We start from the raw sequence: 27294 nt of genomic DNA on the forward strand, positions 1-27294 counted from the left end.
ATTTGTACATTTTAACTTTTTTAATATATGAACAATAAGATTAGCATTAACTTATTAAACACTCCATTAGTAGAAATCCGTCGCTAGGAATCTGTTCACCAACTTCAATGAAAAATGATTGAGAAATCGTCATACAACCTGAACAATATTCACTAACAAATCAAAATAAAATGAAGCTGATAAACTCTGTTCTTTCTTTGAGAATCATATTGAATCCTTCTTTCATTTGTTCAACAAATGTAGCAGAATGGAGTTCTGTGAGAAAAATTGTGGCAACAAAAATGGAAGAGGGATAAGGCATAGAAATGAAGAAAAAATAATGAATTGTAGCTATGTACCCCCCCAACAAGGATAAACCTAATAGCAGACTCCATAGTAACGGATATCTTATGCAAAATATATTTTCATTGAACAACAGTTTTGAGAACGTCTGGCCTCCATTATTTTACAAATAGAAAATTTAAAATATTACGATAATTTTAAGATGTATCATATATTGTATATTTTTTTAGGATTCCGTATTATTTTTTAGATATTGATAATATGCAAGTTAGAATTATCTTCACTTCGAGCAATACCCTAGCTCCTTATTTTTTCTTTCATTATCACTCTTCCTGCTACTCTAACTGTAATTGGTGCTGGTCAGTGCCTTTGAAAAGTAGAGCCTAGTCATCATGAGCGCCATTTAAAAAGAAAAAATATGAACCAATAACGTAAAATCAACCTCATTATTGATTGAAATTCCGGAAAAAGTTTCAAAATATTGATTTATTTCGTGGTCCTTGGTATATTTGTTATGACAATTAATGTAATTGCTTATTTTGATGCTACATCCCTTGTTTGTGAATCCCATAGTTACGATATCTCTTATATTTGTATGCAGTTACCTAATACACATTGGTAAGCAGGTGTGTGGTATTCATGTATATATATAATTCATCTCCAATAAGCTCCTGTATATAATTATTCCTTTCCTATGTTTCTATTTATTGTAATAATATATTATTCCTTCTTCAAGGCTTGTCCTATCATAGTAATTATAGAAGTATGGACAAACACAAAAAAATTAATATAACGAAATCAAACATTATATAACTATGTACTTATATATTTTTTAAACTAGCAGTATTACCCGGCATTGCCCGGAGGTATTAGACGTCGTCTAACATTCAAACTTTGGCTAAAAAATATAACTACCCAAGAAATTTTTGATACAAGTTGTAACCAGTATAAGCAAATTGTACAGTTTGCAATTTCGGTCATTTATATTACCAACTATTATCAGATGATATCGTTTTATTTTGATCTGATGAAATTACTTATTAAATAAAAATATTAGTGATAGTTCTAAACATTATCGAAATTATGAGGCATTGTCAAATATACAAGATTTGCCTAAAAATATACAAGATAACTATCCTAAAAATCCTCAGAGTTACTCATTTAGATCTAGAATGATTATGTTTTGTTTAAAAATTCCTACAGACAAAATTTGCTTTTTTGATACAGATAACTGTGGGCATTTGAACTTTATTAAGTTGTACAAAAAACTGATTAAATAGTATTTTTTTTAATTAAAAAAGTCAAAAATAACATAATCAATATTTTGATTATTTATGGTATCGTTTAAGTGAAGGAGGGGGAGGCGTTAATTAAAATTCCATTTTAGTCCTAATTTTCAGATGCAAGAGCATATTTTAAGGACTAAAGAAAAAAAATAGTTAATTAAATATAACCTTTTCTACGATAGCAACATCCACAAATGTTTGATACCATAAAGTAGTACTTAAAATGAAATAATTTTATCTTGGTTTGAATATAATATATCTTTGAGATATCCTAGATATATCCAAGGTAGCCTTTTAGTTAATTAAAACAAAATGTTAAGAGTATTTACTCTTCCCAAACTAAGCAATGGATACAATCGATAAATAACATATGTCTTTGATCTGGAAGATTTGATGTAATCCGAAGATTGATTATATATACCAAAAAGAAGTTCAGACATTTTTTAAATGATTTCTTTAACAAAATAAATACAATACAATTTCAATGGTCCTTGAGGGTGATTGTTATATGTAGTTGAAACTATAATGAAACAGTAAGTTTTGTTTGATCTTTTTCCTGGAAGTTGAATATTAACCAAATGGATCCAAAAACTCATTCTGAATCATGGCCAATGTATTATATTTTATGAAATTGTTAAAATTGAGCAATTTAATTCTTATTATATATATAACCCTTCTTTCATCAGAAAAGTTTGGAAGCCAATTTTTTTTTAAAAATTACCAAGATATGGTAGTCTTTAGAAAAAGTGTAATACAAAAGAATTTGCTAATTTTCATCAATTAGCACCGACTTTAAGGTCATCTCATTTTTTGGTTACAACAGGTACAATTTATTTATACATTTTAAGAACTTTTATACAATCACAAATTGTACAGGACATATACATATATGTGGTCCGTCCACATAAAAGAAAGTTAGAATAATTTTTATCAAAATTGAGTTTGGATTACATTAATATTCTTTAACAAATTTTTGACAATTTATGTGATTAAATTATTATTATTGTTTCCCTTCGGGGTTTCTGCAAATTGATCTGAAATTAGCTACAATGCAACGTTTCATTAAAACTAACCATCTTTTTAATTTTCAAGAAGTTCGAATAGAAGCAAAAACCCTTAAATAATTATCCAGACGTTGAAATTTTAGAAAAAATATCTTATCACCTTGAAAAATTTCATCTGCATGAATGAAATGATTTGATACGTAATTCGGGATTTGGAAAACTAAATCTGGTCCTAGCTTTACACTTGAATAAAAAAATATTACTTAAGCCGAAGCTGATGCCTCATACATCTCAAAATAGAAATTAATTTTCTGGAATACGGTGTTTTTGATAGGGCTGAATATATGAAAACTTTTCAGAGATGAAGAGTTAATCAATAAAATGGCAAATCAGGAAAGGAATCCTTGGTTGTTTTTTTTAATTTTTTTATAGATGTTTGGATGCCTTACTGCGGAATTACATAGCAATTAACTACAAAGACTTAGTACATATAAAGATGGAGGACTACAAAGCAATGTAATATTAAATGAGTCTCAAACTTCATTTTCTTTATAGCATTTTTTCAAGCTTTCCTGATAATCTTGATGATGTAAAGGATGAAAAGGAAGAATGTAGTATCTTATTGTTTAAGTATTCATTGGTTATAATCTTAGAATTTAATTATATAAAAAATAACATACATAAACATTTGAGTAAATGGAGAAACAAATTTTAAGTTTAAAAGTATTTATATTTGCTTAAATCGATCTCAATTAATTAAAAACGGAAATATGTCTATGTTCTCTAAGAATTACGTCAAAGGAAGAGATTCGAGATACTCTATTTGCCAAAAAGAGATGCTATAATTATGATATCCAAATATTCTATGACAGAATCAAAATTATCCGAAGAAGAGACCAAAACCAAGCGGGCTTCATACGATATTAGAGTCAACTCCTTCCTCGTGTAGGAATCTATCCATCCATAAATGAAAAGGAATATATTCAAGGACTGAAACTATTAGGGATTGAACTTACATTCACATACAGATAATATGAGCAAACATAATTTTCTTACTAGGTAAACTGAAAATCTCCTTTTTTGAACGGAGACATTACTAGAAAACCTCTGCGATTCATTATGTACTCTTCAATGTAAGGAATGTCTTACTCAAGCTTTTTTAAACGAATTGTTCTTCTAATTCCTCTTCATAAAATGTTTGGGGATTGTCAATTTTTTAAGGTTTTAAGTATATAAAATTTAATTGAATTAAGGTAATAATTATACATGTGAAATAATTAAAGTAAAAACATAGTTTGATTATATTATCAAACCTTAAGGTATATTATTTGACAGTTATATAGTTAAATTATAGTTCAGCCTGCTTCTGAAATGCAATTGCATTTAGGAAAGGATAAGAAGCAAACATTCCCCACAAAATTTGGAATGTTTATAATTCAGTCCTAGAAAAAATTTCAAACACAAATAACAACAAGGAAGGATGACATACAGGGTTCAAGGAACAAATGGCATACTTTGATCCAAATATGTGGAAATTTTTAGAATGTATTAAAAGGGAACAAACATTGACTGAATAAAAATCCAACAATACATTGTTGGGCATGAACTTAATAAAAAAAGAAAAACTTACATAGTTTGTTTACAAAGGCTTGTTATAAATTATAATAATGATTATACTATAGATTATTTAAGAGGAATTCCTTATTCTTTATAATCGAAGTTATTCAATGACTAGTAAAAAAAAATGATCCCTTTTATCCATTTTTTGTTATAAAGTAATGAATTTATTTTTTTATTATTGAATCATAAAAATTATTTGTAATTTTTATGATGTATCTATAAAATTGATTAAATATGTAACTGATGTTATCCGTTTTACATCTGTATTATTTATTGCTTAAAAGCTAAAATATATTTAAAAAGTTCATGCCTAATCTTTTTTTTTCACTATGACAAAATCACAATGAAGTATAATCCTTAGCTAATTAATTCAATGCTATAGATAATTAAGTCTTTGAATTGATTTTAAAACTAACTTTGGCCATTTTTACTTTAGATTACTTTAAGTTAATATTTTCAAAGATGAATATCAAGGTTATTGCCTGTAAAATTGACAAAAACAATACAAAATATCACTCCAACAAAATAAGTTTATCATAATAATTGTTTTTATTAGCTCATTTTATATTATAGATGCTAAAAAAATGTTAAGCAAAATTTTCATTCTACCTGCCGCTGCTACATCGTTATATTAATAATAATTAAACTTTAGATTCCTCTTTATTGTACTTTTCATTGCATATTTTGTTATATGTATACATAATTGACGTAAGTATGTTTTAAAATATAATAATACATAGTCTAGTTAATAGTAAATTGAATGTTGTTAATCATTCCGTGCCTAAAAAGATCTGTGTAACAATAATTTATAAATCTTTGCAAAACATGAAACTCTACTTTCAATCGCCTGAATTATTTGAATGCAGCAAAAATAATTAAACTTGCAGCCAATATAATTAATCCAAAAGAAATTCAAAAAGGTATTGTTTAAAATATAAAGTAGATATCTAGATGATTTGAAACAATTATCACTTTAAATTACAAATATATCTATATTCAATTTAGGAAAAAAAAAAAATTAAGGTGTGTTGCAAATTTGGTGCGATAGGTGGTTAAATGTTAAATAAAGTTATCGTTAAACTTAAGAAATTTAAGTTTTGATTTCAATTAGGAATTATATTACTGTACTTTTTAATATTTGTATAACAAGAAGAATAAAGTATTACATCATAGAGGATTTTTTTTTAATAAGGTATATTCCAAATATTGTATTGTTGGAAGGAATTTTCCGCTGGATGTACTTTTCTTGGGATGAACGTTTCCCTCGGTGAACTTGTTTCGGGATGAACTTACTTTCCTCGTGATGACCTTGCTTTGAAATGAATTTGTCTAGGGATGAACTTGCCTTGGGGTGAAACTTTTTGTGGTGAAAAGTGATTTTTATATAACCGGTGAATTTTATATAACCATAATTATTCTTAATACTCTAATAGAAAATTCTACAGAAAGGAAACTAAAACTTATAAAACAGTTTTGTTCCTCAAAATAACAGGAATGACCTGTTGTTACCAAGGAGTAGTTACCATGGTACATACATCAATTGAATATATCTTCCTCTGAAATCGTTTTATCAATCTGTGATGTCTTTCAACAAAAAGAATACTGACTATACTTAGTTGTACTTTAGTCAAATACTTTTTTTTCACTAATATCGAAAGAGTACTACATAAATGTAAATCGTTTCCTTATTTGACACAATTCAACTCGTTCATGATGATCCATTCAAAGCCAAAAAAGAATCATTTCTAAAATCTTATCTTTGAAAGTAGATAAATGTGATATGAAAATTAAATACATTCTGCGTACGTTTACTCACAATATAACTTTCTCTAGAGGTTCTTCAACACCAGCAAGGAATAAAATTTATATTGTCTGATATCTCACAGCAATTATCCAGAAACTTGCACATCTCTCAAAATATATTACTATGATATAACCTTAAATCCAGTAAAATAATGAAAACAAATACTCAACTGCCGTTAGTTATCATAATACCTTCAACTAGAAATGAACTTCATTCATAAATTAAAGAAACTAATGTGGAAGTGATATACCTTCTAGTCTTTTAGCAGTGATCAGAGGTTCTTTTTAGCCGACAAATATGTTTACACTAAGTGTAGTAATATTTAAAATTTAGTTGAGAGTACTATAACAGTTTTTAGTAGGTAACAATCATTGAGTATTTACTTTGTATGTTATCCAATATCCTGTGAAATACTATCAAAACTTGCAAGCCTGGTCATTGTTTTTCTATTTATATTCCTAAAATAGTTAATACACTTTTAAACGTTGTGATTAAGAATTTGGCGTTTCACACTGTAGCTAAAATATTTTCCGTTATCAGAACAACAAAAAAACATTCCTACACTTCATTCGACCTAGCAGATGATTGTACTTCCAATATTATATTTGTATCATTATATATGTAAGGAATTAAAACTCATATAAATTCAGTTATAATTTGTCTAGGTATAAAATAAAATTTAAAGATTGTAATAAATTATTACGATTCGGACAAATTTATCAATCAATGATCATAAATCAGACTAGTCATTTCTCATTTTTGTAGTATCAAAAAAAGAGAGAGCCACCCTCCTAGTGTGAGTGGATATTTTTCTTTCCTTTCCAGTAGTTCTAGTATTCCTTGGTGTATACCACAAACACTTTTTGGATAGTATTGAATTTGGCTGGTTCAGTCGTGAATTATTTTGCCTCGTGTATGGAGGTCTCAAAAGAAGAAACTTACCATATATTACATTTTTAATATCTGAATGGGAAAAACGTGTCGAAAGTGACGAAAAAGAAATGTGATGTATACGGAGCCGATACTTTTTCAGTTTGTGTTACACAACAGTGTTTCAAACAATGTTTTCCCCACCTAATTATGCCATCTACTGTGAAAAGCTCAACAGTTGGAAGCCGACAATCGAAGAAAAGCGGCCAGTATTATTGAATAGGAGATATCAAGACAATGTCAGACCGCACATATCTTTGATGACGTGCCAGAAGCTCTAGGTACTCAGATGGGAAGTCATTATGCATCTACACTATACACTATAGTCCAGACCTAGCACCGATTTGGGAATATTTAAGTTGGATTGCCATTGGCAATAAGTTATCAAATCGAACGGGGCATACCTGGCTTAAATCGGATGAATTCAACACTTGTAATAAAACCTTAAAATAAAGATAGTAGATTATTTTTTCTCTAACCTATTAAATATTGCTTTATTTTTTAAAAGGCTGATATCAGGACCATTATAAGTGTCTTAAATCAAATAAAGTTTTTAACCTATAGTTAATACTCCATTGTGTCATAATTCATTTCACAAAGCTGAATAATAAACCTATTATTGACTCAAATACTTTTTTTTTTAATATTTACTAATTGTTAAAATTCATGAATGTTAAAATGTTGGATATTATTTGAAAGGTTCATATGGGGGCAAATATATGTGTAATTAAATCTAATAAAGATTATCAACCACTGCAAAATTCTTGTTTATCTTAAATCATATCACAAATCTGAATAGTTAGCCTATAATTGACTTTTTACGTCTACGAAATATTGGGCTGTAAGTATACAATAAGATAAAATTAAATTGGGATTTTCTTGTTGTCTTGATTTTTGCTCAAGATTATTTTTATACTGACACGCCAAATATTACGTATGTTCTATCTTCGAAGCGTTCTCCCCCATTTTTTTTTACAAGAGGAAAAAAAAACGGATATGAGGAGAGCACTTCTCTGTTCTTCACCATGCATGACTTTTTTTTTACTCTTATATATTTTTTTTCTTCAAGGTATTAAATAACTAACAACTCAGTGTTTTAATAGCTTTGTTATAATGAATATCCTGTCTTAATGAATATTTAAATACCAAATCCATCTTATAAAATTCCCTATATAAAGAATCATCATATGAGCAAAAAATATAATTCCATCGACATATAGATATAATTTGAAAAAGCTGAAGAAATATCAATTTTATTAGAATACATAAAGCTGAAATACAAGGTAAGATCATTAACAATTCTATGGACTTTATTTTCTAGCATATTTTTGTACGAATATGTATTTATTTGAATATTTATACTTATAATTGGGGGTATGAAATTTCATTGAACATTTGTTATGTATTTCATAAATTCACGTGAAAGCCATCATTTAAAAAAAATCAAAGAACTAGCATGACTTGGAAATAACAAATGATTCACGGGAATATCATTAACACATGCCCATAAAAAATTATCATCATAAGTGAATTAATTAATCTTTTCCAACGCCTACTTAAATATATATTATCACAACAGAACAATCAATAACATTTAATCTTGTATATAAGCACATATTGAACAAGGTGATGTATTGAAATGCTCCCTTTTTCCATTTTTTTAGAAAAAGTTAATGCAATTAAGGTATTTATAAAAATGTGGGGAAAAATTAATAAGTGAAGAGTAATCATAAAAAGTAAATTTTATAAAAACAAATGTGGAGAATACCCTTTTTGCTGTTTAATGGAAACTACCAATAATTTCATGCGGCATTGTTCTCTTGTAATTATTATAAATAGAGAGGTTCTTTCTGTTTTAGATAACCCCTTTTGGTTACAAGCTCCAGAGTGATGACTTTATAACCTTTTGTAGCCGGACAGATCCTGAAAAAGTTAATAATGCCCTTACAAAAGCTCAGCATATTTTATACGTCTTAAGGTCATGAAGAAAGAAAAATACTTAATGTGATATTGGAAATATGATGCTTCATTTTACTTGATTTATCTATGATTAGACACATTTTGTATGAACTGTATTTAAGATAACTAAATACATCACTTATGTTTTGAATATTATATTTTGTTATGAACAAATTTACTAACCTGTACTTTGCATTCGTTTATATAGTTACTTCACTTCAAAATATGACTTTGAATTGAAATTATGCTCTATAAACGTGGTTTTAATAGAAGGTTTTAAAATACAAAACTATGACGATAAAATGCATTTATGTTCATTTTTGTGTTCTATGCAATAACTAAAATAATAAGTATGGGTTTGAGCAAGCGAGTGAAAATGCTGTCCCACAGTTATATTTGCCAAGAGCGTTCTTTATTGTATCAAATTCAAAATATAACAATATGCACCTTTATCATAATTGTAAAACTTCAGCAATTAAATAATATCCTTTTCAATTCGTATAGTCATTTTTTTTTTCTATATTTCATCCAATGTATAACTACAATGTAAAATTTAACAAACAAATAAAAAAAAACAATTATATAAGTAGCATTGACATAAATTGAGGTGATAACACTTCCTCGATTAGGATGACTAAAAAATACAATTGGTTCCCTATCACCAATTCGTATTTTTATCGTAATTATAAATAGTTTTAAATTAAGAAAACACAAGGGAAAATTTTCAATGCGTCATCTTATATAAAGCTGTTCATGAATTGTTTTAATTATATAAAATTTTTATTGTGATATGGAATCCATTTTCATTTAGCCAAACAATTTAATCTAATTTAAAGTAACCTTTTTCGGGAAATAATTCAATATTCGCAATTAAATGCATTTAATGTTATTTCATTGTTTGAATCATTACAATAAAGTAATTTGTAAGTAATAGTTCATGCATGCATACATTTAAAGACTGTAATTGTCGGAAAAAAAACAACACTTTATTAATGTCTAATGTATTTGTTTGTTTCTGGAAGTGAATTGTAATTTAAGATTTAATATATATTTTTTGTTTTACAATTATTTTTTGTAAATACCAAATTTTGACAGATACAGAGTGAAACGATAAAATTGTCACCGAAAAGAAAACACCACTTCAATTTTATTTTTAGACTTTTATTCAAAAAAAAAAAAATAATAATTCAAGTAACTTAACTACGTACATTGTATTGTAACATTGTACCAGGGAATCTCCACAATCTTCAGCACCCCAAGGTACACTTTTGTGTTGACGCTTAAACCAATTTCGAAGAGGTGAGATTGTATGATGTGATCTTTGCTTGAAACCACAACAAAGACTATAAAAATCGGGGGAGTTTTTTTTTTCCATAATCTTGAGCTGTGCCCTCCAGTGTTAACCGTCCAGATGTACATTTAGAGGATGCTGGTAATGTTCCTATTATCATAAATCGGATCAGTAGAATGCATGAATTGTAAAGCTACGCATCTCTAATCTCGCTCGTTGAACATTCCATCTCTTTCAGACATGATAGAAGGTGCCCATTGCTCTTGGGAGTCTTACACAACTAGAAGATAGTCTGCTAAAAACATGGAAATTGGTTTTCCTAAAGCAGAAATGAAATTTCCACCTCATTTCACAAAAAGATTTTTATAAGAAGAGAAATAAACTTTTTTGAAGCATTTATAATAACTTTTTGGAAGATACTGAATTTGAACGAATAACCTTTTTTAACTAAACTTCAGCCCCCCCCCCCTCCCTGCAGACACATTTGGTATATTAATTTATTAATATTATGATTAATGTTGTTTGATTTATATATATTTACATACAATACATTTATCCTACTATAACTTTGATAATGAATGTAGCAGGCTACTTTTTGTATTGGTTAATTGCGTGTGAGTTTTTTACCAAAACCAAAAACAAATGACACTTCTTAGAGTTGTAAAAAGTAACAACCAAAAATAAATATTGGAAAAATCCTCATCCCTGACTGTAAATATTCATCTTTGTTTTTTTAACATTCGTATACTTTCAGAAGTAGTTTAAATGCATGCGATTTAAAAATATTAGACTGACCTGAACATATAATTAATTGAGGCAAGTTCTCTTATGACAACATAAATCCCTGATGATGGATCGTTCTGTTTCGAAGTAGGCTATCAGTCATCTATATACTTAAACATATTGGAACTCATGAAAACCAATACATCTATATACCAGCTGCGTAGTATGTATATTATCAATAGTCAAAAAATATTTGCCCTTAATAATATAAACAATTTGACAAAAATAATAGTGAAAAAAAAAAACACTCAGTAATATTGGGTTATTTTATATAATATGATTACACATGAATTAAATATCTGCAAATTATCCCTAGTTATCATATGTATGCCTTTAACAATAAAAAGAATAGCAATATAAGCCTTTAAAATTGTATGTGTTTGTGGTATATGAATACTTTCAATAAGTATAACTAACAAATATTTATATGTTTTCAAGCAACTAACCATTAATAATTTTTTTAAATATTAATTTTGTAAAGGGGCCATACATTTATGACGTCCAGTTGACTAGTAAACGTAGTTTTGTAACTTTACTAAGACAAAAAATTATTATTGGGTATTCCCAAGCGCTTAAGGACCCAAATAGAGCATCATTTTTAGGAATTTTACAACCTTTCTCAGATCCTATTAAACTTTTTATAAAAGAGGTAGGAAGATATACTTTACTATCTACTTAATTTACCCTATTACTATATCAGTAGTGGCTTGACTAGTTTGAAATTTATAGCTCTTGAGAATAAGGTTTTAGTTGTTGAAGAGTTTTTGAAATGAATTATTAGTGGGTATTTTAATTAGTATTTACCCTCTATTTTTAATAAGTATAAGGACAAATTGCATTTATTCTTACATTTGAGTGGTGTTAGGAGTTGCTCAAGTAATTTCTTCCAAAGTGGTATTCACAATTTTAGTGCTAATACTTAGAGCATTAAAGAAAAGATTCAGCATAGTAGGAAGAAGAAACATTCAAAGATTTTTGAGTGCAAGGAAAAAAGGGGTATTGGATATTATTTTAGCCCACTACATTAAGAACTGATCTCTGTTTCACTGACAAACAAAACCTTTTCAATATGAAGTATGTATATCAATGGTCTTCAAGATAACAAATATATTTTATTTACAATTGCATACTACCTACATCAATAGTGCATACTTTTTTAAGTGCATCATGACATCTATAAAAACCGAGGAATGAATTATTCAAAAGATATATTTTACGTTATAAGCTATTGTTCTCTTACTCCTCTCCTCTCAGCCAGATTCCATTTCGAAAAAGTATCAAAATGTGTAAATGCACACTATATAAAATTTAACAAAGTTAATAATAAAGCTTATACCCTTTTTTTAAGGATGAATAATTTTACAAAAAAGCTCAGAAGGAGTGGAACGAAGTAAAAATGACTCTCGAGAAGTACCAGAAAAATACTCAATCATTTGAGGGCAAAGTTGCATTAAGAAAATCAATTCAATTAAATTGATGGCTTATTAATTATAAAATACTACAACCAATTTAAGTAAAGGTAATATCAAACATTTACAAGGAGGGGCTAAAAAATTGGGATGTCCAATCTGAGGGAGTGTATCAAGTTTTGGACTAACACAGACACAGAGAGGTGAAAAATGCTACTTTTTTGGGACTTCATAAATGAATGAACCCCTAAGTTACTGTTGTTAATTATAAAATTCTATGTCTTCACTTTCGGGACACTAAAAATTTATCATAGTGATCATAAATGAAGAACTTATTAGACTTCTGAAGAAAGTTTCAATTTTTCGTTATTTTTCTTGCAATAACAAAGTATATTCTCCGATTCAGAAAGAGATACTCAAATATTTAAAATATTTTTTAAATCTGAAATCATGTCCCACAATCTATATTCGATGTTTTTTTCTTTTATTTCTATCAGTCAAGCCGAAAAATACCACTAAATCATATTAATGTTATAAAATATATTGTTACTTAAACACTCTGTCGGCCACAAAATAAAAAAAAGGTTATAAAGATCTTTTGTATAATTATCGAAAATAAGAACATTCAAAATACACCATCTCCTTACAAGGGCAAAAATAAAAAATGGAAATTTTGTCGACTAGTAATATTTATAAATTTTAGAAAAAATAAAAATTTATAGCCAATTAATTATTTATTTAAGTGGTCATTTTCTTATAAAATATTAAATACTTGGCATCTTTTTTTTAAATTTACGATTATTTCATTTATAAAAGTATATTTCTTACTTTTCATCAATATAAGAAGCTAAAGTACTCTCTGGTCTATAATGTTATAATACATTCCCCCCTCAAGCTGTTACTTTACATGGGTATACGGATACATATCTATATATTTATTCCATAAAATATACTAAAAAATACGAGAAAAATAATGTCAAATATAATTAAATTAATAGAAGAATTGAGTTATATATTCATAAAAATTATATAAATACTTACTCCCAATATGTTATATAATATTAATTATGTACATTTATAATGATCTATTATCGCAAATTGAAGATTCCTGGCATCAATAAATACGTATCAGTAAACAATTATAAGAAGGAGCATGTTTTAACAAATTTTGATGGGGAAAAACAACAGCATCTATTGTCTCAAACACGCTTATAATAATAATTAGTATTTATTAACTGTGGTCGTGAATCTCTGTAATGGTTGATTGGTCTTTTTTTCTTTTGTTTTTGCATTTTCAAAAACAATGGCTGTAGAATACACAAATTTTATTTATACTAATAAATCAAAGTGTGCCAAAGACTAATTTTTGAGAGTGCACATAATATTTTGGAGCTGCGTGAGCACTCGATCTAGGAAATAACAATGTAGCAACGAGTGTGTGTATGTAAAGCTCAACAAAACATATTATTAAAAAAATCATTGTTTATTTTCCGTTGGATAGTAAAGAGTTGATATCAAAGAGGTTTTATATTTCTTAATGCAAGACAGAGTGTTAAAATAATTCTTAAAGAATAAATCCTTGAGTATCTGTTTTTGCAACTTTTAATAATTTTGTAAAATACTATATGAATTATTTAATATATTTTCTTAAAAATGATTATAATTTGAAAACACATTGATAATGTCAGATTTATTGGCTTATGTAGGGCTCATTTTTGAGTAAAAACTTAATATCTTGGAACTGAACAACTACTAAAGCGAAGAAATAACAACGTAGTAATAAGTGTGTGTAGCTAATCCTTATGGTGTCATATTAAGAAGAAAAGAAGATGGAAGTACATATATTTGAAATTAATAAAGCAAAGGGTGTCTGTTTGTCTACACCTGTTATCTCCGAATAACGTTCGCTACTTCTGTTAAAACAAAAATATATGCTAGACCTATAATCTTTCTGTATCATCGGCGATGGAATGTATTTGCAAGTGAAGGGACAAAATATAGGGGAGGCTGTGACTAATATTTTTCCTTGGGGAGAACGGATTTGTTGACAATTTTGACAAAATATTTTTGTTATTTTTTTTGACATAATCTTCTTTGATTTAAATTTTTTTGAAAAAACTTGAACAAACAATCTTTTATTTAAAAGAAAAATTTGAAAAGAAATAATATTTTTAAAATTCCGACATTTTAATGGCAATACGATTTTTTTTTTCAGATAACAATAAAGTTCCGGAAAGGTAGTAGGGGGAATGTCCTATGGTCCCAGCGCCACTTATCTATATTCATATGTAAATATGGAATCTTGAATCTGAAGACCTGTATTTGTTTTCATTAAAAATTCCAAGCTATCCCTTATATCCAAGTATAAACATAAGATATTATGAGTAGTCATTCATTTCCCGATTTAATGTCTTACCTCAAAAATGACACGTCATCAAGATTCATGCATTTATCTAACCTATTTTGAGTTTATATACGCTATAACTCATATGATGAATCTTTTAACAAATGCATATATATATATATGCTTAAAAAAAACTATCATCATTCCTTCTTATTTCTCGAAGATGAACAATCTATATTAATAAAGGAAAGTATGGCTGTTTGTATGTGTGAAAATATTATTATTATTTGTATATAATGCTTACTGATGTGTATCATAAATATATTTTGATCTAATGTAATTGTATGCAGTCGTATTAATGAAATATTGCAGGCGTGTGGATGTAACATCGGAAATGCGGTACAGATTATATTTGTTTTTGTTATTCCTCTCTGATGTATATGCCCTTTCAGTATTTACTAAGATATGTTGTAGTATGTTCAAAAATTGATGCTCGTTTTTCAAAAAAAAACATGAAATAACCTAAAAAAGTGATTTTTTTTTGGCTATAAACTTTGTTTACTTCCCAATATGAGGACATTTAAGCGTAATACATTTTTTATGTGTTTTCGCATCCCTTCATACAGATTATTCAATGAATCTGAAGAATTTTTTTCCCAAACTTATCTCAGTCTTTTTTTAATTCATCCTCTGAAGTTGCTGGCGCATTTTCATTGAGCTCCCTCTCAACCAAGGCTCACAAATTTTCAATGGGAGACAAATCAGGACTGTTGGCAGGCTATGTGCTTTTGCCACAGAAAGAACCCAAGTGGTCTGAATACCCCTTTTGTGCCTTTTTGGAGTGGTGAGCAGGGGCACCATCCTGGTGGAAAGTGTCTCTTGGTGTGTATTACAGCATTTTCCTCTTCAAAGGAGGTCCAGTTTCTTCAGTACAAAACAAAGGTGACATCAAAGATTTGGGCTTAAAATAGCTCAAATGGACTTCCGCTCACGACAGAATTGAAGCCGAGCATTCCTTTGGTTTTCTGAAAGTTTGGGGTGCAGACGAGGTTTGTATGGCAAAGTATTCAAAGACTGCCTCAAGTAGTTGTGGATAGATGACTTGGATATTGGATAGCCCATTAAGTCAATCTTGCTGCAGTTTTCCTTGTGGATTGCCTCTTTTGGTTAAAGATTTTGAAATCACCAGTTTGGGAACTTTGGGAATTATAACATGATTTAAAAAAAGTTCAATTTTACAGTAGAGTGAATCATTAATAAATAATATATATTTTAAGAGTCTTTGTTTTATTATTACTAAAGAACTTAGTAGTATCTTATTCTAATAAAAATAACATTTACGCTAAATATATGTGCATAGAAAATGCGCCAAGTTCACAAATCATTTGTAAATAATTTTCTAATTATATAAATACATTTTTGGCATTTTTTGCTCCTTCCTTCCCCATTTTTGCACATTTGGTTCACATTTTCTTACATATTTTCTTTAAAAGTACGTACATTATTTGAGTAGAAAAAATATGATCTTAACGCGAGTCAAATTATTTTCAGTTGGTAATCTGAAGAGTGTTTTTATATTTTTCAAAGATTTCATAATTATTATTTAATTTCTTAGGAAAATGTATGTAGCATAAAGAAATAACAATTGTATGTGTTCATTGATCACAGAAAAAAAAAAGTGTTTACTTTACTTTTACTTGTTATTTACTTTCCGACCTATACCAATAATGAGAGCAATTTGTGTTTCTTTCTCTTGTCTCATAGCTATTCGCAGCTAATTTACTCTATAGTTATCTCAGCTAAGCTGCTTTCCTATCAAACATTCCTTAAATTGTCCGGATAGCTCCATTAATTTTCAGTTAGAGTTTTTATTTATACTTAGCGGTAGGTCATGAGTACATATATATACATATAATAGAGTTTGTGTGTGTGTGTCCTTTATGGGTGCCCCCACCCTCGGACCTAGCATGATGAAACTGTGTATGGGTACCTCTTTTGAACCTGTTCATGCTAAGATGGGGTGGATATTTAGTGGGGAGATGGTCATATAAGGGGACTAATTTTATACCCCAAAGACAAAAAATGTTTTTTGGAGATAGAAGAAGAGAAAAGGTGTTTAATTATAAATCAAAAAATTGACTTGCATCTCAGAAAACTACTATTCGAATAAAGAAGTTTTCTAAATATATTGAAAATCAAAAAAAATTATGGGCTGAAAAAGAAAATTGCTGTTAAGCTTTTTTCAAGTATAAAAAAATGGAATATTGGATTCGTAGATAAAATAAAGTTTGATGAAATTTGTCTACAGATTAATTTGCATTTAAATTCTCATGTTTGACTAATAAATCTGTGATTTTCGGAATAATTTTTCAATTTTCATTTCTTTTATCCTTTTTTTCATCAAACACTAATTTTCAATTTTAAGAAGAAAAACAACGAAATGATGTATTATGCACAAAAAAATTATTAACTTGAAAATACAATTTAGTATTTTCAAATTCTGGAACAATTTATTTCCTAACTTTTGCAATATTTACAAAAATTCACCAATTATTGAAGTTTTTTTTTCCACAACATTAAATCAGCATTATTTTTTGCTAGTTTTAAGTGATAAAAAATATGTTCTACAATGCTAATAAATTCTATTTACCACTCTTTTTTTTTTGCAAAATTAGTCCAAAACATTTTTGGTAATTTTCTTTGCAAGTTTTGGGTTTGAAAATTTTTTGACAAACAAAAAAAAGATCAACTTCTCATCTTGACAATTTTTAAGCATATATTAGGGCGTACCGAATTTACAAAATTTGGGAATTCGGTATCGCCGGTTATTTTTTTTTTACCATTTTATTCCTCTTAACAAGAAAATAACCATTAAACATCCAAAAAAAAAATCCTTCATGGACGCATTTTGATTTGAAAACCAGTAAAATGCCGAAAAAAAGGAAATTTTCATGTTATTTCTTTAAAATTATCAATTTGAATCCAGCACCAGGATTTTTATTTTATTAAGTAATATAGATGAATCATATATTTTGATAAAATATTCTAACAATATTTCTTTAACTTGCCTCATGGTATGAGTATTTTAGTTCCAAACATGCTGCTAATAAATAAATATTATATTTTGGTACCGCCTTTTACGTGCAAATTTATTTTGCTGTTTCTCTTCACTTTTATTACTAAAATCTCATTTTTTAATATAAAGTGTCAAATATACTTTGTTCTTTATAAATGGCAAATAAGACAACCTATTTTACCAATTTATAATTTTGGACTACAAAAACTGGAGCGAGAAAAAGAAGGGCTAGAGAGTGTTTCTTCAGTACTTGCCCGTATTCAGACATTTATTTACTTTCTTGATGATATTCGGAATTGTAACGTTGTTTTTTATCACAGCAAAAGTATTAAACTCTAGGCGAAACTTTCGTATATCCATAACAAAGTTGAGGACTTTTGGGGGATAATCATTTAATTCATTAAAGTCTTAAAAATCCCAACATATGTCCATAATTTAATTATTCCTTAACTTCTAAGGTTGATTTGTTTTTATTTAAGCATATTTTTATTTCTATATTCTATTAGTTTAATATTTTCATTTATTATGAATATTTAATTCCTTTTTTTTTTGATAAAACTATCGCTCGACTTTGAAGAATGACTACAGTCATAAAAGGCTCAGTAGCATTGTTCAAATCCTTCATATTAATAATTGTATTATCATCTCGATTGAGGTTATGTGAACAGTATGGCTGTACACTGATATCTCACAAATCACTTTCATTTCATATGTCTCTTATTTTTGATACCCTGAATTGTCTATATTCTTGCTTAGAGATTGATGCTAAAGATAGAAGAACATGCTCAGAGTGCAACTAATAGATAAATTTTTGGTAAATAGACTTACTTGAATAGTGTGTGAACTTATAACTGAGCTCGATGGTCCAAAAAAGTTTCATATGTCCTCGAATATATGAATAATATAAATCAAGTTTATTATAAGTTTATTTAATATAAATAGGGAAACTTGTGAAAACTAATTGTGGTGACGTTCACAATTTTGAACTTAATTATAAATTCAGAAAAATAATCACAAGTTCATCTTCGTGAAATTTCTGAAATTGTCTTTGATGATTTGTCTAATCAACAATTTTATGATTATCGCATTACAAAAATGATTATCTTAGGAATTGCAGATGAATAACTTCTTAAAATAAATATTGTAATTGTTTCACATTCAATACGGCTCATATTAGCAATTCGTTTTGTATCCCTCTACAACTCAAAGCTTTGGTTACCTTGAGATAAAACCAAAAAGTTGCGCCTCATAGTCGAGATCATTGTGAATGTTTCCTTCTATATGTCGTTCGAAATTAATGTAAACTTTAATATTTTAACCTGTCCATCACATAAGTTACATCGATCTTTATTTGTTTTAATTAAACGGCAATATTATCGAATCTTTACTGTTAAAAATTAACAATATTATCAGCGGGACTTTGAACCTTCTTTAAAGGTTTGTTCAATAATCTCTTTTGTTACAGAAAGTCATTGAATTCGTTTAGAATATGTAAAAATGTATTTTCTTATATAATCGCCTATTTTTTTCGTAAAACAATCAACATAAAAAATTGACAAATCTAAATATTATGTACATACAGTGAGTGTTGTTGGTATTTAAAAAAATCATATTTCCTATTTAATGTACTTTTTTTCGAATCGGAAAATCTCTTTTGATGGTCTTGGACAACTTATAATAAATATTGCATCTGCTCTTCATCAGTAGTTATTAAAGAGTTGAATTCCTTTGTGAGAGCAACTCCTCTTTCAGCCAAATCATTAACACCTATTAAGTGGTTAATGATTGAACACGCAGCCTGATAATCTTCTCTTGAATTCCCACTTTCAGGGTCAGTTTGAACGAAATTATTTGTTATATCCAAACATGTAAAAAAGTTTATGGTATTTTTTGAAATAAAATTTGATTAGGATAATTGCCCAATATTTTTCTTGTTTATCATTGCTCGCTTTGGTATATTTGATTGATTAATGGGCCTTTCCGATTTGTTAATTGCTTTGGTCATATAAATTTTTTCTTGAGATGACATTTTTGGGTCAAAAAATGTAAAGGCTATATTATGATCGTTAAATTACCACAGATGCCTTGAAATTTTTTTTGTTGTAGCTTCTGAAATTTCTGGATTTGTATTTTCAAAAAATTTCAAGCTTAAGAGAAATTTAAGATCATTTTGTGGAGCAGATATAACATTAGGAGCTGTGAACCAACCTCTGATATATATTCTCACCATAAAAATTTAAATATTGCGGATTCCTCTAATTTCCTTAGCCGTGAGCTTGAATTGATTTCGAAACATATACATCTTGAGAGTGTACAATCCCTTGCTCATCCAACGAGCATGATGCATAGCTCCTGGTGCAATAAAGTGTATACCTTGAGGAGGAATACCTCCAAAAAAAAATGATAGTAAGTTCTAACAACTCTTTATAGTCATTTCTTATTTGAAAACTATGGAGTTGTCTCTTAGCAAAGTCAATTATACTATTATTAATATCTGAAATGACTTTCAAATAACTAGTCATGACCGTCTTAAAGTATGTTTTGTCGATTTATTCCCACTCCTTCTGAAACCCTTTAAACAATTGAATATCATGCTCAGGTGAGGGACCCATACAAATGGAGAAAACCCTTGCTAAAACCAATTTAAATACATGATGTCAACAGGGTAAGTATTTTCAATTTTGATTCAAGTAATGCACATACACCATTGATTTTCCCAGTGTTGCTTGCTGTTGTATCAAAATATAGAGCTCTCACCAAATGTTTGACATTCCAATCCTCTAGCAACTGATAAATAGCTATTGCCTGGGCCTCACCAGTTCCAGAGGCCAACTTACGAACACCCAGAAGTTGACTAGTACCAAATCCAGATAAAATTACAGGTACACAATTGACCATTTTTCTCTTTGTTAGTTCCTTTAATAGTTTGCCATCCCAATGCAAAGTTAAAGGAGATTTAGGACAAAAATTGTCTTTCAAGTTACTGTAAATTTTATCTCTCTCATGTATCCTTGCCCTCCGTATCGATGATCTCCTAATGTTGAAATCCTGAATACTTTTGCCAATACTTTTGCCAATACTTTTCACTGTTGATGCAAGAAAAAAGGTTGCATTTCGAACAGATAGCTTTGCTCTGTCTATCGACCCAGCCAATTCAGCACTTACAATACTTTTGACTTTTTATGTGATCTGTGATGTACTTCATAATCCTTATCACTATTTACCAATGTACTTTCTTCGTCAATTTCATGGTGAGCAATAAATTCTTTTTTTGAGTGGATGTTATCGTTTTTTTAGCCTTTTGGAGAATATATCTCGCCTTTTTGCTATTTTCTTTACTTTTTTAGAATGGGCTTAATCTTCTAAGCCTATATATCTGCGACGCCCTTTCTCTCTCTGCGTCAAAAGAAATTGTTTATCTTCTTGATTCTTGATGAGAATAAGTGCATTTTTAGGTGCAATGTCAAAAAAATATTCTAGTTTACTCTCAAAGGTAATTATATACGATTGATGAGTTTGAGATGTACGATTTTTATCCTTTTTAAGCTTCTGCCACTCACAATGAAGCTTTTTGAGTTGTATCATAGCATGAGGCTTAGGATGAACAGGAATACCAGCCTTTTCCCAAAAAAATATAACATCCAATATCACTTTTGAAGCACTATAATGAATGATTTTTTTCAATGTTATATGGCGATACAAAAAACAAGCAAAACCTGCCTTCTTGACGGTAACCTTGCACCAGTTATTTGGGCCTCTTCGTGTCCAAGTAACCAGATATCTTTGATTTGACTTCTTGTCAATTCTGCCATTACTTTAGTATTCTTTGTTTAAATTGAACTGCTATTAATATTTTAATTCGTAATATGACACATAAGAAATGAAATAGTTGTGTGATTAACAAGATAATATTCAAAAGTACTCTTACAGCCAATGACATAGTTATTCATTAATAATCATATGCAAATTTTAATGAAGGTTCAAAGTCCCTCTGATAATATTGTTCATTTTTAACAGTTAAGATTCGACAATATTCCCGTTGAATAATAAAAAAAAGAGATCGATAATGCGCGCTTTGGGTAATAGGTTAAAAAAAGTCCTTCACTACTACTCTGTTTAAAATCCAAAAAACTAAATTAAGAACAAAATAGTATAAATGTTTTATAAAGGGTATTTCATTATGCAAAACAAATTATAAAAAAGATTTAATCATATCTGCTAATGGTTGAAAGACAATAAAAGAAGTAGACAACATTTTTCAAAAAAAGCCAATTTTCAAAACTTTAAATTCGTTGCACGACCTCTAAAACTTTTTTAAATTGTTCAAAATTTGTCCTTCATCTATTTCTACCCAAATGCAAATTTTATGACGTCTCAAAATTTCCAAAAAAAAAAGGTGCAAATTGCACTACACAGCTTATATTAATTTTTATTTCTAATATTCAATTTTTTACCAAAATTCTGATATTTTGATGATAACTATAAGATAACTAGTGGTCGTATTAGGTATTGTTTGGAGTGATTAGACGTCGACAATCAGACATACATTTTTACTAATACAAAAAATAACTCCACAACAAGTCTTCCGTGTTACCTTGGCTTTTTTCAAGGTTACACTCACATGCAGTTACTCAATACTGAGATGTCACATATTCTAATGTTGAAATAATAGTTATAACAGATTGAGAAATTTAAAAAAACAAACAAATATTCAGTTTCCAACATCAAAAGATTTTGAATTTTAAAAAATGCTTAGGATTTACAACCTATATATCTAAACAACACACCCTTGTTTTTAAAAATGAGTCCTTCCAGACAATTAAACTAAAAAAGTTTATGTATTATTATAGATGAGATCAATTATAAAATTATCAATACCTTTATTAAAAATATATTCAACATTTGTATGAATTCATTTTAAATATGCAACAATATACAAACAGCAACATTAAATCTGACCCAAAAACAAAAATTAAACTTAATGCATTTAGCTATCAACATAACATTATAAGAAAAGTAAGGGATTATGGCCCTTTATGGAGAAATATGCTTTAATAAGTACGCAATAAAAGACTTTTTTACGAAGTGAGGGCGTAATATATGTTTATATCAATCACACCCTTGTATTATCTATACCAAAGGTCATCATAGTACTTCCTTGAATAAAAGTATTATTTTTATGTTATAATCTGATTTAAATACTAACTTAAAATAATAATATTTATTTGTTTAATAAATAAAAAATTAGTATAATGAAAAAAAAAGATATTATTCAATCCTCTAATCAAACTTGCTCACAGCAAGTAAATAAATTAAATATTTTATTATCTACTTCTTTACTTAAAACATTAAATATATTACAAAATACTTGATTGAACCACAACATTCAACTATTGAATTATCTATAATGGATTATATTTTCATAAAATAAAAGAGGTTTAAGAGATTCAAATAATGCTTGAATTAGCGGAAAAAAAATTAATGATCACTAAAAAAAATTTACTCAAGCTTGTATATGAACAATAAATTGACAACATTCTTGCCACGACCACCCCAACGTAGAATTTTTTTCTGCACTCTTGACTGAATTGTAAGGTTTTTTTTTCTTTCTAATTGGTCAAATCTAAATGCACTAATTAAGTATTCGTAAACATTATATTCCTAATTACTCCATCTTACCAGGGAATTATCTTTCAAGTTTATATGCATCAAGTATATCTTCTTCTTTTTGAATGCTCAAAATGCAAACCTAAGCAAATTGAGTTCAAGAAAATAATTTCTCCCACACTTGTTTTCCCTTGAGTTCTGTTTTAACTTTTACATCTATTCCCTTGGTGGTTGTTTTTTTCCAACCTGATGCCTTTGTTTATTTGCAGTTGCAAACAGTATTTCCATTTCAATCATCCCCTGACCTTAAAAAAACATCTTTTGCAATCCTTTAAAACAGACAATATTAAAAAAAAAAAAAAAACGACACACACAAAAGATACAGATTCAAAGCAATTTTTAGCAAATACATACTTAAACCCAATTGTAGTACTGAAGCACACAAAAATAGAAAATTAAAGTTTGTCATCTTATCCACGTTTTAATTAGCCCGACTCTCCCCTTTCTTAAAAAAATATATTTAATTAAAAATGAGTCATATACTTTTCTTTTATATTAAAATATTTGAATTGTCCAAAATTATCAAATAATAAGAATCTTCAAAAAACAATGGTTATTCCTTTGAAGCTTATTGTCAGTTCTTTGGAATGCTGCCTAGTACAAAATTGTTAAACTCTTAGCACTAAGGCTTGAAGCTTCGAAGGGGGTTCAATTTTTTTAGTCCTCGCCCTGTATATGATATATACCAGGGATCACAATATATAATGCACACTGCATGAACGATCGATACTATATGCCCACAACCGCAATAGTGCATTAATATGACTAAATTGTATATCTCAGATCAAAATATGTTTATTATATGGATCAAGAAGCAATATTTACAGTGCACCCTGTCACTGATTTTAAAACAACCATACAGATAAAATTTGCTTGATTATTATCATTTGTAGCTAAAACAGTCATTTGGTTCCAAAAAATAATATATTAGTTTTATTAATTAATTGAGGATGCGCTACACACGCTCGTTGTGAGTCCTTCATAAACAAAAATAATACAAACCCTACTTGATTGTTAAAGATTAAATGAAACTTATATTATGAAATAATTGTATTGACGTAGCTATAAAACCCTGAGAAATCCTAGAACAACCTGCATACAAACATATAAATAAAACTCTTTTTGCAAATGATTACTTGTAGTTTTTAAATGAGCTCTATCAATCAATGCTATTTATGGATAGTAATCTAATCAATAAATGAAATAAATTGAATAGTACAAAGGTATTGCATTTTTTATGCTTATACTGTATGTATGAATACCTTCTAACAAATTACATAAATTTATGATTATACTTCAAAATATGTCATGCATAATCAAATCACCTAAGCAACGACAAATGTACCAATTTAGATTTCACAATGCGGACGAAAACAAATTGTATGGTAATATAAACATTATATTAATAAAATCGATATGTTGTCTGAGCATTAAAAAAGTATATATTTAACAACTGTGACTTGCTAAAACTAGCTAAAAGTGATATTTCTAACAACAAATGATTCTTTTTCACCCATGGTAGACGCTGTCAAATTGATCATCATAATAAAATAATAATAATAAATTAAATAATTTATTTCAAATTGGCCATCTTGGTCTCAATATAGGTTTTAGAAATCAAATCAAGATTTAAAACATAGCTAAAACTCTGAGGCATACTAACTTATACCACAAATTCCAATACAAAGCTTATAATTGTATCAAGTATGTGTATGAAATTTTCGACAGTAGGTTTACTTATATATATATAAGTAAAATGATAAAAAGATTTTCTCATTTTCTTGATATTTGTTCAAGATTGATTTTATGTTGATGCATTACATTTTATTCATAGTAAAAAAACGGTGTGTTTGTACTTAAAAATGTGACCATCTCCCCAAAAGCAAAGTATAAATATTTTTTGCTAAATTCAGTATGGAATTATAGTTAATTTATTTTAATTAATTACACTAATTAACTCTTTTGTCACGCTACATATTGTACGCCAAGTAGTTAAAATTGATCGTCATAGTGAAAAAATAAGAAATTGATGAATTTTATTTGATAGGGTCATATCATATATGTATATCTGAAATCAAATAAAGGATATAAATTACAACTATAATATATCGAGCGTTCTAGTCCCAATCTGCGCCGGATGAGACAATTTTTAGAATATAACATCTTTAACAAGAACAGCTCCTTTTTGTGGATAGTCAGAAAGGAACTGAAGAGTCTGGAGGTGACGATGAATCAACATAAAAGCGTGATGAAATAAAATTTGATCAGACCGGCAGATGGATCAAGATTCCATTGCAAATTTCCACTCCAAGCTAAGCGGACCTCAACCCCATCGACTTTCATCTTTTCATCGATTATGAGGGGAGCGCAGCTGAGGGATCCTCCAACAGATCCTACTGTAACACAAAATCCAAGCTGATATCCAGGATCTGGAGGAATTGCAGAATCTGCCAATGGATATTGTCATCAAGATCTTCTCCTATTTCGGAGATCAGGTAGAGGCGATTATATTGAATAATAACAATAATAATAAATGGTTCTGTTTTCATTTGGCATTGGTTTTTATAAATCAGAGGACTAGTTTACGAGCAAATTCAATTTTTTTTAAAAGTTACTGTTTGTTAAATAGAGGTTACAACCTGTACGTAACTCCAATTTTTCATAGACATAATTGTCTCAAGATAGTTTCTAAGTTGATGCACAACAAATATATCAGTAAACGGTTTTCACTATATTTAAAAGAAATTTATAAGATGGTTTTTTATTCTTAGTAGAGTAGTAGACAATGTGCGACCCATAAGCTTTTCTTTGGGAGATTAATATAAAATTTAATGTGTACTTTATACGAATAGATACCTTAAAGGTCATATATTACCTTGTAAAGTTCAACCCAGTCGCAAAATAATATAAATTACTTGACTATATTGATGAAAAATAAAGATTTTAATTCTAACTATATTGAAAAAAATGATAAATACAACAAATAAATAATCGAATAAGTAGTAAATATAAAATCAGCGACATATCCACATCTTGGAATCATTTATATATTGTCAATTATCTTTTTTGCGGTAAATAAAGCCAAAATTGTGGCACACAAACATATAATATTACAAGCTGTGGATGTGCAAACGGGCTTATAAACAAATCAAAGTCTTAATTTGAAGGATGTGAACTGAGCAAAGCCGGTATATTTTAAGTTTAATTTTGGACACAGCATCTTGAAAATCATCCGCCACGTAAAGTATCTATCTGTATTTATTTTTCGTATAAGTTAGTACGGGAAATTTTTTCTCACATAAATAAGTTGAGACAAAGGGTTAATATCAATATAGATCTGCTTTAGTCTGGAGTTCTCATTCATCATAGTACTCCAGAATTTGTCAATTATTTTAGAATGAAAATCTGCTTCAAGTCTTCAATAAAATGAAAGTTCGATAAGTTAATATTCCAGGTCTGACGACCAATGATTATCTGCGGTGATAAAAGGGCCCTTTTTCAGTTATATTTTTGTGGGCAATTTCTGGAAAATACTTTTTTAAATAATCCAGAAGAGTCATAGAAAAAATTTGTACATTCATAATTATTTAAGTTTTGATGCTACTCAAGGTAATGCCAATTTAAATTATATTCTTTTTTTTTTTTGGAAATCATCTCGTGACCCCTTATTGTGTCCTGCTACCCTCACTTTGGGAACCACTGCCTTAGAAAAACATAATTAATGTAATTAATATTCTTCTACAATAATTTATTTTTTTGTTGAAGGCAAATGATTGATCACATAATTATAATATGTAACATATCTCAAAAAAGAAAAAGGATTATTACTTCTTATGTTG

The 27294-nt window shown here is 28.4% G+C and overlaps 1 protein-coding gene across 1 annotated transcript in view; it reads left to right on the top strand.

The window, feature by feature from the left end:
- The first annotated feature begins 8016 nt into the window (after nt 1-8016).
- The window catches only part of LOC121122100 (uncharacterized), a 113018-nt gene continuing 93740 nt past the window's right edge, over nt 8017-27294 (top strand). Inside the window, exon 1 of the mRNA XM_040717110.2 lies at nt 8017-8209. The gene's annotated coding sequence lies outside the window, so the exon portion shown is untranslated. The remainder of the gene's footprint in view (nt 8210-27294) is intronic.

The sequence above is a fragment of the Lepeophtheirus salmonis genome, chromosome 7 (assembly GCF_016086655.4).
Source record: "Lepeophtheirus salmonis chromosome 7, UVic_Lsal_1.4, whole genome shotgun sequence".
NCBI lineage: Eukaryota > Metazoa > Arthropoda > Copepoda > Siphonostomatoida > Caligidae > Lepeophtheirus > Lepeophtheirus salmonis.